General features: G+C 37.5%; 1 pseudogene across 1 annotated transcript; it reads right to left on the bottom strand.

The window, feature by feature from the left end:
* Nucleotides 1-369: 369 nt before the first annotated feature.
* LOC116083208 lies at nucleotides 370-921 on the bottom strand (annotated as a pseudogene). The gene has a single exon (XR_004115636.1). The product of XR_004115636.1 is annotated as a 60S ribosomal protein L13a pseudogene (transcript).
* Between the last annotated feature and the right edge of the window lie 14,092 nt (nucleotides 922-15,013).

Here is a 15,013-nt window from a genome sequence, read left to right as displayed (position 1 = left end):
CACCAGACTTGTCACCAGAGACTATGAAAGATTGCATACAAACCCTAAGAGAACACAAATGCCTACAAACCCTAAGAGAACACAAATGCCAGCCCAGGTTATTTACTATACCCAGCAAAACTCTCAATTACCATAGATGGAGAAAACAAGATATTCCATGACAAAACAAAATTTATACAATATTTTTCCACAAATCCAGCCCTACAAAGGATAATAGATGGAAAACATCAACAAAGCAGCAAAGCTATACTCTAGAAGAAGCAAGAAAATAATCTTTTAACAAACCCACACAAACCTAATTCCACCTCTAACAACAAAAATAACAGGAAGTTACAATTACTTTCTCTTAATGTCTTAATATGAAAAAAATTTTTTTTTTGAGGCACAAAGTCTTTATTGGGTTCACACCAGGAGTCCATTGGTCTTGAGGACCTCTGTGAACTTGCAGATTTTCTTCTCCACATTCTTTTCTGCCTGTTTCCGTAGCCTCAAGAGCTGCTTCTTCTTCCGATAATGGATCTTGGCCTTTTCCTTCCTTTTCTCCTCCAGAGTGGCTGTCACTGCCTGGTACTTCCACCCAACCTCATGAGCCAGACGCCCCAGGTAAGCAAACTTCCTGGTAGGCTTCAGTCGAACGACCTTGAGGGCAGCAGGAACCACCATCCGCTTTTTCTTGTCATAGGGTGGAGGGATCCCATCCAACACCTTGAGGCGTTCCAGGGCAGCCTGGCCTCTCTTGGTCTTGTGGGGCAGCATGCCTCGCACAGTGCGCCAAAAAATGCGGCTGGGGGCTCGGAAGTGATAGGATCCTCGAGAGGGGTTGGTATTCATCCGCTTTCGAAGAAAGGCCAGATACTTTAACTTGTTTCTGTAGAAATTTCCAGAAATGTTGATGCCCTCACAGCGTACAACCACTACCTTCCGGCCTCCCTCCGCCATCTTCGGCAGCCGCCTGGGCAATATGAAAATTAATATTACCAACATATCCTAATCAATTGAAATCCAAAAATATGAGGAATTAGAAATTTGTTGGCTGTCATCTAGTGGTCTCTCTCTAATTTGGTAATTGGAGAAATAGGTCCAGTATTGTACAATCCATATTTACTTTCTGCTTGTTTATACATGTCAGTGTCTTGCTGTGTTTCACATAATGAACTTGAAATTAGGCTTCTTCTATTTCAGCCTCTTTATTAGTAGGATTGTTTATTTGATGTTTCTACACTGCACTATGGTTTTCAGAACAGCTTACATATTTCAAAAGTTTATAGAGCCAAAAGAAACATAAACAATTAACTTGGAAGGTGGCTTGTAAAAGAACAACAAAGAGTGAGACTGAATGCTTTGCTTGATGTCTGTAACTATTGTATCATTTGAAGATGACTTTATAAGTTACTCTTTTCTGAGATGAATGCTTTTCAGAATCATCACAGCCAATGAACCAGATTCTTAATCTCACCTAATATCTGTGCCACCCTCCAAGCAGAACCATTGTTCACTGAAACAGTTGGTGAATGACTTCATGGATAGACCATCTTAATACACACTCCATTTCTTAAATGAATGTAACCTGTTCTTTGTGGACTGAAAATGAAGACAATCACTCAAGTCAAATAGCTTTGACCATAGCAGGAAATCTGTGTCCAAAAATCCTGCCTACAATTAATTATTTAGTGCAACAGAACTGTCAACTCTCAGCTTAGCTATGATAGAGGTAAAATCCTTTGGTGATGTGAGGCCATGGAAGTACAGCCTTATTACAATGAGCTCCAATGTCTAAAAATTGTTCTTATTTTGGGCTTGTACCACAGTAAGAGCCAAGATTTTAAGCACTACTAAAACCAAAACAAACAAACAAAGAGTCTTTATCTATCTATGTTCATTTAAAAAGTACTAGTAGTGATATATTATTTTAAATATACAGTTAATATATTTGGAGTTATTTCAAATTTATATTGAGATAAATGTATGTATTTTCAGTATTGATATAAATAAGCATCAACATAAGACTGTTTGTTGTTTTATATCAAATAATTTTTATAATACTCATTTTTATTGTTAGAATATTTTATAAATTTTAAAGAATGATAAATTAAAAAAACAAAAGGTATTGCAAGTATTGAAGGGGGGTCTCTGGGAGGAGTTGGGTACAAAAGGGAAAAAAGAATGTAATTTAACTCTACTTACTTAAAATGTTTTTAAATGTTAACAAATTCAGATAAATTGAAATCATGTATCTTTTCTCATCATAATGCAATAAAACTTAAATCAATAAAATAAAAAGAAAGAGAGAGAGAGAGAAAACAAAAGAAAGAAAGAAAGAAACAAACAAACAAACAAACAAAGAAAAACAAAATAATTGGAGTGCCAGCAAGAATGTTCATTGGGCAAGGAAATTGGTAGTCAAGTCTGATGACATGAGTTGAATCCATGTGGTGGCACAGGAAAAATATCTTCCAAACTCTACCTGTACACCTGAGCATATACTACACACACACACACACACACACACACACAAACACACACACACACACACACACACACACACACACACACACCAAGAACGTAGACTAGCCAGTTTCAAGAACCTGCTGGCCACAAAGGCCCCCCCTAGTTAGGTCCTAGAACAAAAAGCAGGGTATGAGCCATTTGGGTGGTTCTAGGGAATGGCCAGCCATAAAGTGAATAGCATTGACCAGACCACATTCTTGTGAATAATGAGTGTGTAGGATGTTTTCCTCATGACCCCGACCCTGACTAAAGCATGGGTTAGGTCCATTTGAAATTTTCCACTCTTTTTTGTTATGTTTCCTTGGTAACCCCCTCACCTCCCCTAGTTTGTGGTTTTTCCCTTTAAATACCCCTTACTCCTTGTGTTCTGGGTCGAACTCCTCTGGCCTGCTAGGCTACGTGTTTGACCCCAGATCTGGCCTGAATAAACCTCGTGTATTTGCAGCAAGATCGGTCTCTCATGAGTTATTGGGTGGTTGCGTTGTCCCAAGACTGGAGTGAGGGTCTCCCATACTCTAGGGGTCTTTCAGGATATTGAACTAAATATATTCAAATATAGTTGGCACCCAAAGCATAGCATACCTCACCAGTTCCTGGTCCTTCTTTAAAAAAAAAAAAAAAAATCTCTACCAAGGAATAAGGCAAAACCTCAAAACCTTAGGAAGAGACCACATCTCTGCCATTCCAGTTTCTGATATAGATGGGACTGTGTGTTGTCTTTAGTTTGATGCATGATGACAGGGCTCTGCCAAGCACAACATGACAACAGCAGGAATATCAGTTATAGTCCCTGCAGCCATCTTCAGATGAATTAGTACTCACACATGCTGAGGAGTCAATGAAGTGCTTCCTTACCAGTGGCATGGACTGCAGCTCAGTAGTATGAAATCTTTCCTGTAGATGCTACTTCCATTTCTGTATGTAGCCCGCGCAGTCTTCTCGCCGGGAAGAAGACACGCGGACACTAGGTTCCTTCTGCAGCAACTGTTTATTTGTCTCTATCCATAGGGAAAAAAAGGTCGAGCCCAAAATCCGCACTGCTTATATACACCACAGTGCAGCGTATCTGCCCACAGCGTGGCGTGTCTGCTCATGATTGGCTGTTCGCTCATTACCCTACGTAACGCCCCGGGATGGGCCGTGACATGGCGTCCTTTTCACTCCATGCACATGCGCAAACAGTTGTCTACTAGGAGTTAACAGCGGAAGTAGGTGCCATCTTGCCATGGCGAATGCCTCTCAAGATTCACGGCTCCCCACATCTGTATTTAACCAAGGTCCAGTTTCAAAGGAAATTTCCACACCCCTTGCTCACATAAAGAATACATTAAGGCGCTGACAAGAGATGGCTCAGCTGGTAAATGTACTTGGAGCCAAACCTGAAGTCAATCCCCTGAATACACAAGGTGGTAGGACAGAACCAATTCCTAAAAACTGCCCTTACCTACATACACACATGGTACACACTTCACATGAATATTCACACACATGCACACACCCAAAAATAACCAAGGTAAATGAATGTAATTTTAAGAACAGACACATTCATTATCAAGTGTTATAATAGCTGCAAGAATCGTGTTTCAAAGTGACTGGCACTTGTGTGGGGACTTTGTGGTTCTTTACCACTTCAGAGTCTGGGAAAGAAGAGGACCTACTTAGAATTGCCCTGAGATCTAACTGTGATTTTTGTTAAAGGTATGTTACTTGTTTACTGTCACCCTAGTGGCCACTGGAGAAAGAGGTGACAATATCTTAGACATAATTGAAGTAGAATGTCCCCCTTTCTTTCACTCCTAAATACCCTTTGAGAATACCTGCAGCTTCTGAGGAAATTATAAAAAGACACTTCTCCTCCAGGGGTTCCCCTAGGTGAGCTTGATCTCACCCTGTCACCTCTGTAAAGGACAGGTGGGATCCCCTGCTCTTACTACTGGTATAAGACCAAGAGCAGCTGCTGGCACCCTATTTAACCTGCCACTTACAAATATGAAAACCTTCTGTGGATGAATATTAAAGATGTTCTTTCATCAGAAGAAACGAAGCATTTTAATGTGGTTTTTATTCTAAATTTTTTCTCCTTTCTGGAAAGTTGCAATCAAAGCTATTATTTTATGAAATGATTTAGAATTAAGTACGAAGGTTTGAAAGAAGATATTATTTGATCAGACTGTTATTAAGAGAGGAACACTTTGCCTTCATTATCACTCCAATTTTGCACAAAGACTATTATCACTAATTTAGAGAGAAAGAAAGAGATCATGAGGTCAACTGAATTGCCCCTAATTGGCTCCATCTAAGACTAACTAGGACATGGAATAGTGGAACTTCTAATATATTCAATATGTATGCTTTTTTCTCCCTCGCTAGACAATTCAAAATGTGTGTCCTTAGACAAATGAGACTAAGACTCTTTGGTCACTTTGAAGATGTGAAAACATTATATCTTGTTGATGGCCACAGGGGGGAAAATGACATTCAGTTGGTTTCCTCCAGCAAGAAGCACAGAAGAGTAACCCATTGTTCTCTGCATATTACTACTTCATCTTTGGTTACCTGACACATAGTGAGAGAGTAGTTAGAAGTCTTGTAGGCTCACTGTTGCTGTCTGGCTCTGCTGACCACCTGGTAAAGACTTGGCAGGGGAGAAATCCAGCTACACCTCTAGTGGGTACCATCAGGAATCCTGAAAATGTCCCATCAGACCTGGGCAGTGTACAGTTTCCTGGGTGTCCTTTAGCCCACCCTGTGAGATCCTGGAGGCAGCCTCCACTACAGAGACATCACAATGATGTCCTACTGGAGATATTCTCTCAAGGGTTTACAATAATCCTAGATCAGCTCTTCCACGCACTCCCCACAGAATCATAAAATGTCTCCCATTATCCTGAAGCCACTGGGCTCAGATATCCTCAATGTCTCAAGCAAAGGATTCCTGGAGGATGTGAAAAGTACCCCTGGGAAAATCATGTGCTGTCTAAACCTTGTTGAAGCCCACATTCCTCATTAATAACCTTAAAACCTGAGGAAAAGAAATGAGTTTCATGAAGCTCAATAGATCTCTGGATTTTCTTTCAAATCTTACTCAACTCTTTAAGAAACTTTTCAGAAAAGAGTATGCCTCCTAGTGATATCAACTGAACACAGCCTGGCAATATGAAGGGGAAAGGAGCAGTGGATCTGGGAGAGAGGAAAAATGCAAGGAGAAGAGAGGAAAGGCTGCAGTCAGGATATATTGTATGAGAGAAGAATAAAGAAAAAGAAATAAAAAGTAAACTAAAATACTATGTCAAAAGAAGAGATACATAAACTTTTTATATCTTCCTTAGGGTGATGTGTTTGGGAATTCATGTCACTGAATCCCACATATAACCTCTATAAACATGGCACCTTCATCTGAAATTCCCTAGTAGTTTGATATCACGTTCAATAGTTACAATGAATCTTTTTCCACATGGGTGAAACTGACTCAAATCTGGACCTGGAGAATATGAACGTGCCTTTTTCACTGCAGTGCTTTGCTGATACAAAGACAATATAAAGCAGAAAATGATGTGAGTTTCTGGTAGGCCTACAAGGTTAATAACTATTAGGGAAGTGCCTTATAACAGTAAGACAATAAAACAACTAACATTCTTGGTAACAAATATACGGAATAGAGCCTTATCAGCCTTATCTACAGTTAATTGTCATCCAGCTAACCAAAGTTTCAGCTGTTCTTTTTGTATTACTTTGTAAATTTTCACAAGTAAAATATAAATTTGAAGCCATCTATATGGTACTTCAATTTATGGTGAGGAGATCAAAGACAGAGAGGCTGGTGATAGCCAACTTTATAATGGCATAGTGGGGAACCACATTCAGGATACTTGTCTGTACATTTTTACTTCATATTGGAATGCCTTAGCATAAACTTAGAAACAGTCCAAAAAATAAAGATATAGTAAATATGTTTGAAGGAAATTACATTCCCAGTGATAAGTTTCAATGAAGATTTAAAGTATCTTCTGTATTTCCTTTGAGTTTTGAATTATTAATTCTAGGCTGCTTTCTTAAGACCCAGATTCAACGGAAAAGACCAGAGGTAATGCCTGTTAGATTTCAAGAGATATAAAATATCTCCATTTTTATGCAAAAGCACAGCACACCATGAATTTCACAGTGAAGATAATTTCCCTAGGTGTACTGAAAAATGAAGCTGTGTGATCCAAAGCATCATTTATGCCCAGCATGATGTACCAATAGTGTACTAAGCTTAGTTAAAAAATAATACTCCTTTGCAGGTTGTATTTTCAAGCCCTGTTTACATGTTTGCATCTCATCTCTGATATATTTTACCTAGTTAAAATTGAAATTTTCTGATTAATACGAAAATAGGAGACAGAAACTGGTCAGGTAGATAAGGGATTCCAAAGAAGCAGTTGGGGAAATGTACTTATTGAAGCCAGGAATGCTGAGAGGGAAAGATCATTCTACTTCCTGTTTCTCTGCCATCTCCTGAAAGATCACTTCTGATAAAAGCTATACTTCTGATTAAGTATGAACTGAAAAAAAGTCATTAGAAACCTGTGTTTGGGTCAACTACAACTAGATTGACCAGCTCATCCCCCTCCCCATGATTAATTTCATGCCTCTGGTTTAGGCCACGTTTGGTGCCTATTGAGTTTTGTAAGACTATAGCGGCAAAACCAAGCACATGATGATTTGGGGAAGGATCCACCACTCTCAAAAATATCCCAGTACTTTGACATCAACTACACAGTGTATTCTGAGTGTTAGACTAAGATAAGCAATGGTTCAAATACATTTCTAAATGATGATAAGATGCAAATGCCTATCAATTAAGGAGAGCTCATGGGCTCAGAGATACTGAAGCAGCAAGCACAGGGCCTGCATAGCTCTATAACAGGTCCTCTGCAGTACATTATGGTCATTAGTTTGGTGTTTTATGCGATACCTAATAGTGGAGATGAGTGTGTCTCTGACTCTTCTGCCTGCCTTGGCACTCTTTGCTCCTTTGGGGTTGCCTTGTCCGGTCTTGATGGGAGGACTTTTCACCTAGTCTTACTATATCCCAATTTTTGTGCTTGATTGTTGTCTCTTAAAGTCTACTCTTTTCTGAAGTGAAGTGAATCTGGGAAGAGGGGAGGTGAGAGGTGACTGAAAAGTGTGGAGAGAGGAGAAACTGTGATTGAGATATATTATGTGAGAAAAGAATCTACTTTCAATTAAAAAAGAGATATAAATATCATTTTGAGCTATGTACTAAAAATATTGCATTCAAACTACTCCGAGTAATTTGATCTTTTCCTTTAATTTTCTTGATAGTCAACTAGGATATTCATAAGTCAGGTAAGATTTCTATAGATATATTGACACTCATATGATGAAAATACAGATAGATATAAGTAATAAAGATATATAAGATCACCCCTTATGAAAAGAGCATCATAACATTTACAATTAGAGTGTTCTGCTTCTATAAGAGTATTGGGTAAGAATTAAATTCATCTAATCAGTGGGGTACTTATGAGATACTTGACCTCTGGCTTTGCTTTTAGACCTTTATAACCCCAAGCAAGGCATGACTAAAACATTAGAAATTTTCCAATAGTAAGGACATTGAGCAAAAAAAAATCTGACCAGATACCTAGGGAATATCAAGATCATTCTAACAAGGAAAGGCTGATAAACTTAGACAGCTAAGAGGAATATATAAACACATGAAAAGAGATGTAGTGGCAACTGAAAGACCAACACAAGGAATGTCATTGGAGAAAAGGTAATTAAATCTCAGAAAATGTGTTATTTTAATCATGAATCAACATTTGCTTATTAATTATACCCAATGTAACAAATTCTTTGAAAATTTTTAGGAAAGATAAACTGGGTGTGGGATATTTGAAAACCATATTATTTTTGCCATTTTACTGATAAGGTAAAGTATTTAAATGGTTTAGTTTTTAAAACTAAAAATGACATTATAAATATTTTTAAATGGGTGAGTAAGATGACTTAGTGGGTAAAGGTACCTTGTATCAAGCCTGATAACCTGAGTTTAATCATGAGGACACAACTGATAAGAGGAGAAAAATGAGTCCTGTGTATTTTTCCCTATATGCTGCTGTATGCTTGTGGTATGCATGCATACACATACATGTACAAAATAAGTACACAATAAAAGTCTCAAAGAAAGGCAGTGGGGAGATTCAGACGTATGCTTGCATCATAATCAATAAGAATGCATGACAGAAAGATCTCATTCTTGTCCAGAGCAGGACAGGATCTTTCTAAGGTTATCTTTAAACAGAAGGATTACCCATGTCAACTGGAATGCCTTTCCTTTGCTTGTGTCCATAATGAACAAAGATGTTTATTATGAAATGTTCCTTAGACATACTATGATGCTTGACATTAAGGAAAAACTGCATTTATTATGCATAGAAGGACTAGAAGGACTCATGTTTATGTTCCCCTCAAATTCATTCAATTACAAATGAGGTGGATTAGAGTGGATTTATAAGCGGTTGCTTATATGGATGGTAGTTCATGAATTGAATTAGTTCTCTCTTAAGCAATATTCCAGAGAGCTGCCTGGACCTTCTACTATGTGAAGAGACAATAGGAAGACACCAAAAAACAAGTTCTCACCACTCACCAAGTCTGCTATCTCCCCAGTGATAGGTTATTCTCTTATAAAATAATTGTGTTTCTGTTATTCTATCTGACTGGATATATCAATGGTAGGGACCAAATCCTATTCATCAATAAGTTCCCATGGCCCAAATTGTTGCCCACTTGATTCTCATCCTCCCTGTCCTTCTGAAATATCCTGATCTGTTTCCAAGGAAATGACACAATATACACAAAGGTTCCCACATTTAGAGAATTTGGTGAATCTATCATTTTTTTTTCTGAACAGCATTTAAAGTAGTCATTTATACATGCTAGTATATTTTAGAGAGTTTGGACATAGAATTTCATGTGCCATGCCTTCAGTGAATTCTGGAAATATATATTTTGAAGCAGAAGAAATCAATTTGAAATATACATAAAGTTCACTGTAATGGGAATTTCACCTGTTACCTCTAGTGTGTTTATTTTTATGAAGAGAGTGAAATGGTAAAGATGAGCTGTTGATGGTATTTTGTGTTTCTTCTCTTTGGGAATGTGTGGCCATTGATTGCAGCCATATTTATGTTTTAGAGTACTATTTTATTCTCATTATTTTGAGTTCTAGAAGAAAGAACTTACAACATTCTTCTAATGTAAAAATCAATGAATTTTATCCACATCTCAGTATTTCCTCATGGATCTGACATAGTTGGCTAGTACTCGCTCTTACTGTGTTTCTGTCTAAAATTTGGATGAATTAAAACAACTTACAGGTCTAATTTAGGTGAAAATTCTTAAATACTCTTGCTGTGTTAGAAAGTAAAATTTCAAACAAAGCTTCAAAGAAATGATATTTGGAAGATCCATCATGTATAGTGTGTGTAATTTCAAAAAAATAAACTATTTGGGTACATAAAAGTAAATAAAACTTAATTATTACATAACTTATGAAATAAAGTAGAAAATGATAAACTGGATAAATTAAAATAAGTCAAAATATATCAGTGAATTCACCCATTAGATAATAGAATAGCCTAGGGACTGCACAGCATTTTAAAGAAAAGGAACTGACTCCACTGTCATATTGCTTTCAGGCAGTGATAACAGATGTCCTAGTCCTAGAATAATGATTCAGAAATGATGGGACTTCATTCACTCACAGTTTGTAGGCTGGCAAGTACAAAATTAAAACATATATCCAGTTACTTTGCTAAGAGAGCTACTCTCTGATTCAAGATGGTATCTTTTCATGGCTTCCACATGTGGCATTAATAGGACAGAGAGTAGAAAGACTTCAGGTGCTATTCATGAAACCTCCTTTGTAAGGCATCACACACTAATATAGTTACATTAGAGAATGGGTTTCAACATTAGTTTATGAGAGATGTTAACAGCCAAACCATTAATACCTGTGTGTAGATCCAGATAAATCTCAACAGTAAAAACTAGCATGAAATTCCTAAGTTAGTAACCTCATCCCCATGCTGTTTCTCATTATACAAAGCTATAGAACTTGTGAAGTTTTCAGCATATAGCACACACTTAATTAATGACATTTTTCAAAGAACATACAAAATAATCACATCTCTTGTCCATGAAAAGATAGGTCTATAACAAAGTAAGAACTACAAATAGAAAAGATAAGGAAAACTTCAAATAAGCCATTCCCTCTGAGAATGGTTAAAGGACTTAACTGAGTTTGCAAGTTTTATTTCCTTAAATAATTCTGAAATAAGAAAATAAATGCCAGAGAAGAAATTCAATTGTTTTATTATTATTTCTGAATTAAACAAAACAAGCCATAATAGAGTTGACCTGTATTAATTAGCTTATGTTAACCTTACCAACCTGCTATGTTCTCACTAAAGTATATGTACTACAACACTATGGAATCTGAGAAATTTTTAGCTTATAGTACAAAAGCTCATTAATCACTAACATATGATTACGTACAATTAAAGCCATATATTGACTTTGCCACATAATATTCAATTAACTTATGGCCTGATCAATGATAAAGTGTGGCAATGAGTCTATTGGGAGGAGACTTGGTATTTATTATAACAATGAAACTCAGTACAGACTTAAGTGTTTATGATTCACAAGAGGTAACTGAATCCATTTATTAAAAGGAAAAAAATAAGGATCATATAATTAACATTTGCCTTCCCTTGTATTTATTTTGTTAGGTTTGTATTCCAACTCTGAATAAAAAAGGGGAAAGGAGAGCCTAGGGAAGGAAGGGGGTGAGAAAAATGAAGCACTTTCTGATTGGATATGAGATCTGCTCTACAAGTTGGAACCTGTACCTGGCACTATCAAAAGAGCCTATAGCTAAATAGGTAGGGAGAATTTCCTACTTAACTCTGCTAACAGCTCATAGCATTGAACTGATTCCTAATTATTTGTGGCTATATATATAGATTAGTGCATCTCTCAGTCCTCATCAGATATTTTTGTCAATAGATGGCAATTAACACAGAGTCCCACAACTCATAAACATAAAAAGAATAAGAGACTGCAGAATGCTTATCCCAAAACAGGATGTCCATAACATACCCCCATGCCCATGCCTCAGGGATCACTATGAAGGAGATGGCAGAAAGAATGTAACAACCAGAGGTGGTAGAAAACTACAATAAAACAGCAGGGGAGTTGCACATAAAAAACTCACAGAAGTTCTAACAGTGCACACACAGGCCTTTGGAAATTCAAGTAAGGCAAAATCCTAACATGAATGTCTTAGTTAAGGTTTCATTGCTATGAAGAGACACCATAACCAAGGTAACTTTTATAAAGGGCAACATTTAATTGGGGCTGGCATATATTTTGAAGAGTTCTACCCATTGTCATCATGGCAGGAAGCACAACAGAGTCCAGGCAGGCATGGTGCTGGAAAAGGAACTGAAAATTCTACATCTTGATTGGAAGGCAGGCAAAGGGAGACTCTCATCCTTAGGCAGCCAGGGAGGAGGATATCTTGAACACTGGGTGGAGCTTGAGCAGTAGGAGACCTTGGAACATGCCTGCACAGTGACACAATTCCTCCAACACCACATGTATTTCAACAAGGCCATACCTACTAATAGTCCTGTGTCCCATGGGCCAAGCATATTCAAATCACCACAGTGAGGAAGAAAAGTAGGCACAAAGTCCCACCCCTAGAAAAGGAGCCAATCGTTGATTGATAGCTCCTGAAAGAGGGATAGTCCATTTTCTTTAAAGGTGTGACCTTGGTAGGTCAATAAGGCCACATGTCTAAGATTATATTCTCACCATAAATTATACTTGATGAAGAAAAAAAAAGACATAAAGTTGAATGGGTAGAGAAAGCAGGACTTTGGAATGGGAGGTGATTGTATTCAAATTATACTGTAAGAAGCTGTCAAAGATCTAACAAAATGCTGAGAAGAAAAGAAAGGGGAGAAGAGGAAGTGAGAGGAGGGTGATTATGGAAATATCACCTGAAGAAATGGGAGGAGAGGACAGGGGTGGGTGAGCAGGAAGAGGCAAGAAGAGAAGAAAATGGGAGCAGAGCCTGTGATGGAGATTGGCTTACCAAGGAGAATAAACAGAAAGCACCAGACCTCTTGATAAGGTGCATAGGCACTGAGAAGGCTTGGATTGTCTTCTTCTATGAGAAACATAATTGTGTTGGCAGGAAGTGGAGGAAAGAGAAATCAGAAACCATTCCACTAGCTATATTTAATGTGGGTAAGATTAAATAGGTCAAGATAATAGTTTAAAACACAAGCTAGTAATTGCTGTTAAATTTTCCTCTACTTTGGGGGATTTAGAAAACTACAGTTACTCCATAAAATATAGAAGGCATAGATGATAAAATGTTTTAAGATAAACTTTCTACTAAATTTTATCTTAAAGTATCTTAAAGTTTTCTTCCTGTTGTAAAATAAAATAAAATTCCATTATCAAATAAAACATTAACAAAATATTTTTAAATCCATAATCCTAATCATTTGAAGACATCTCTTACTATCTGCTAGAATTTTCATAATCCATTAATGGTTTCTAACAAAAATTAACATTGCTGTACTTCCTGGAGCTGTGTGTATCTGTATTAAAGAGTACCAGTAACAACTTGATAGACTGAGCGGATGAGTTACATCTTCTGACCTTCATTTGCAGCTCCATGGCAATCCAAGCAGCACCCACAGGTTCCTATTACCATCCAGGGACCCTGTACTCCCATGATACATAGCAGCCAGTGGATTTACCCAGTTCTGGATGGACACAGGCCAGTTCATAGTCACTGATATTGCTCATTTATTGCTAGGAAAATGTAGTTTCTTTTCATTAGTGATATTTTCCTTTCATGAGTGTCAGCATACTTTGCAGGAACAAAGGCTCCAATGATAAAGACCACCCTGAGGGATTAGGCTCCTGTGCTAGAGATTAGCAGGAGGCATTTCAGCTTGGATTGAAGAACTAAAGGTGAGAAACACAAAACATTCCTCAAGAAAGCTGAGAGGAACCAGAAATTGAGGCAGAGTGAAAGGGAATAATGATTCTGAACTAGAAATCATACCTCAGTTCTGCTATCTGGTTTTGAATAGTTTGCACTACAAATCAGAGGGGAAGAGACACCAATAAAACCAAATGGATTCCATAACCATGACGAAGACCTGGTGGTACAAGCCTTTAATCCCAGTACTGTGAGACAAATGCAGGTGGATCTCTGTGACTTGGTGGCCAGCTTGGTCCACAGAGTGAGTCCCAGGCTAGTCAGAGCCACAGAATATACAGGTCTCAAAAAAAAATGAGTAAATTAATTAGTTAATTAATTAATTAATTAATTAAATCAAAATTTAAAAGCACATAGTATGGCTTGTGAGAACACCACGGGATCAAAGAAACTCACCTGAAGAGGAACTTCCAATGTGTAAGAATCTAGGTAAGTTTTAAAATTCCATATTTCAATGAGTAAACATGCACACATATTCATGCACTATAAAATTCTTAGTACTTTTCTGCACATAACTACCCATGAGCATAATTCTGTCCCAAGAGGGAGAATGGTTTCCCCTTTTATTCCATGGTTTTAGCCACAAAGTAACAAGCAGTGGTTTTTCTAGCTCTCAATTATTGAAACACAGTTATTCTTCCTGAGTTTTAAAGCACAGATGCCTATTTAATTCTTTCTTCATTAAGTCATTTGGGTAACGTCCATATCTTTTCTCTCACCATGCGTTATCATCCTCTCAGGGCAAATCACAACTCTTTGTATCTCCCACAAACCTTGGCAAATCACCTGTCAAAATGAAATCACCCTACAAAGAAAGCCCACTGAAACTAAAGGCCTGCTACAAGGGTTGGGGCCTGGTACCAGTTTTAGATATTCCTTGTCAAGAGGACTGAAACTATCAGAATAAGACCATGAACGGACTTGGATTAAAACATTGTAACAAATTATAAATCCAAGAAGCCATCCTATTTCCATTTTCCTTTCCAGATAGAGTTTGGGAAGCACTTGCTGAATTGAATAGACCTTTATTTATTTACCTTTTCATATTGTTGGGTGAAATGTGAATTTCTAGTAGTGGCTTTCATTGATTTCTGTCAATCCAGACAATGATTTGTAGAGTTAGTTTATCATTTCAGGAAGAATGGAAAGAAAGCTGCTGCATTGACCCTTCTTATTCAGCCAAATGTCTGGAGAAAAATTACTCTACACTGACTTCTTTTTTTTTTTTGTTCAGAAACACATTTATTAGCCTAGAGAAATAAATTTATATGAATCAGGGAGATGCTCAGGGGTTAAGAGCACCTGCTTGCTGTTCATGCAGAACTCCTTTCAGTTCCCAGCACACACCCCCCCCCACTGGTTCACAGCCATCTTTAATTCCATGAGGGGATCTTGTGCCCTCTTCTG

This window comes from Mastomys coucha, unplaced genomic scaffold (genome assembly GCF_008632895.1).
Source record: "Mastomys coucha isolate ucsf_1 unplaced genomic scaffold, UCSF_Mcou_1 pScaffold8, whole genome shotgun sequence".
NCBI lineage: Eukaryota > Metazoa > Chordata > Mammalia > Rodentia > Muridae > Mastomys > Mastomys coucha.
Note: the sequence above shows the minus strand (reverse complement) of the source record. Positions and strands in the feature narration are given on the sequence as shown.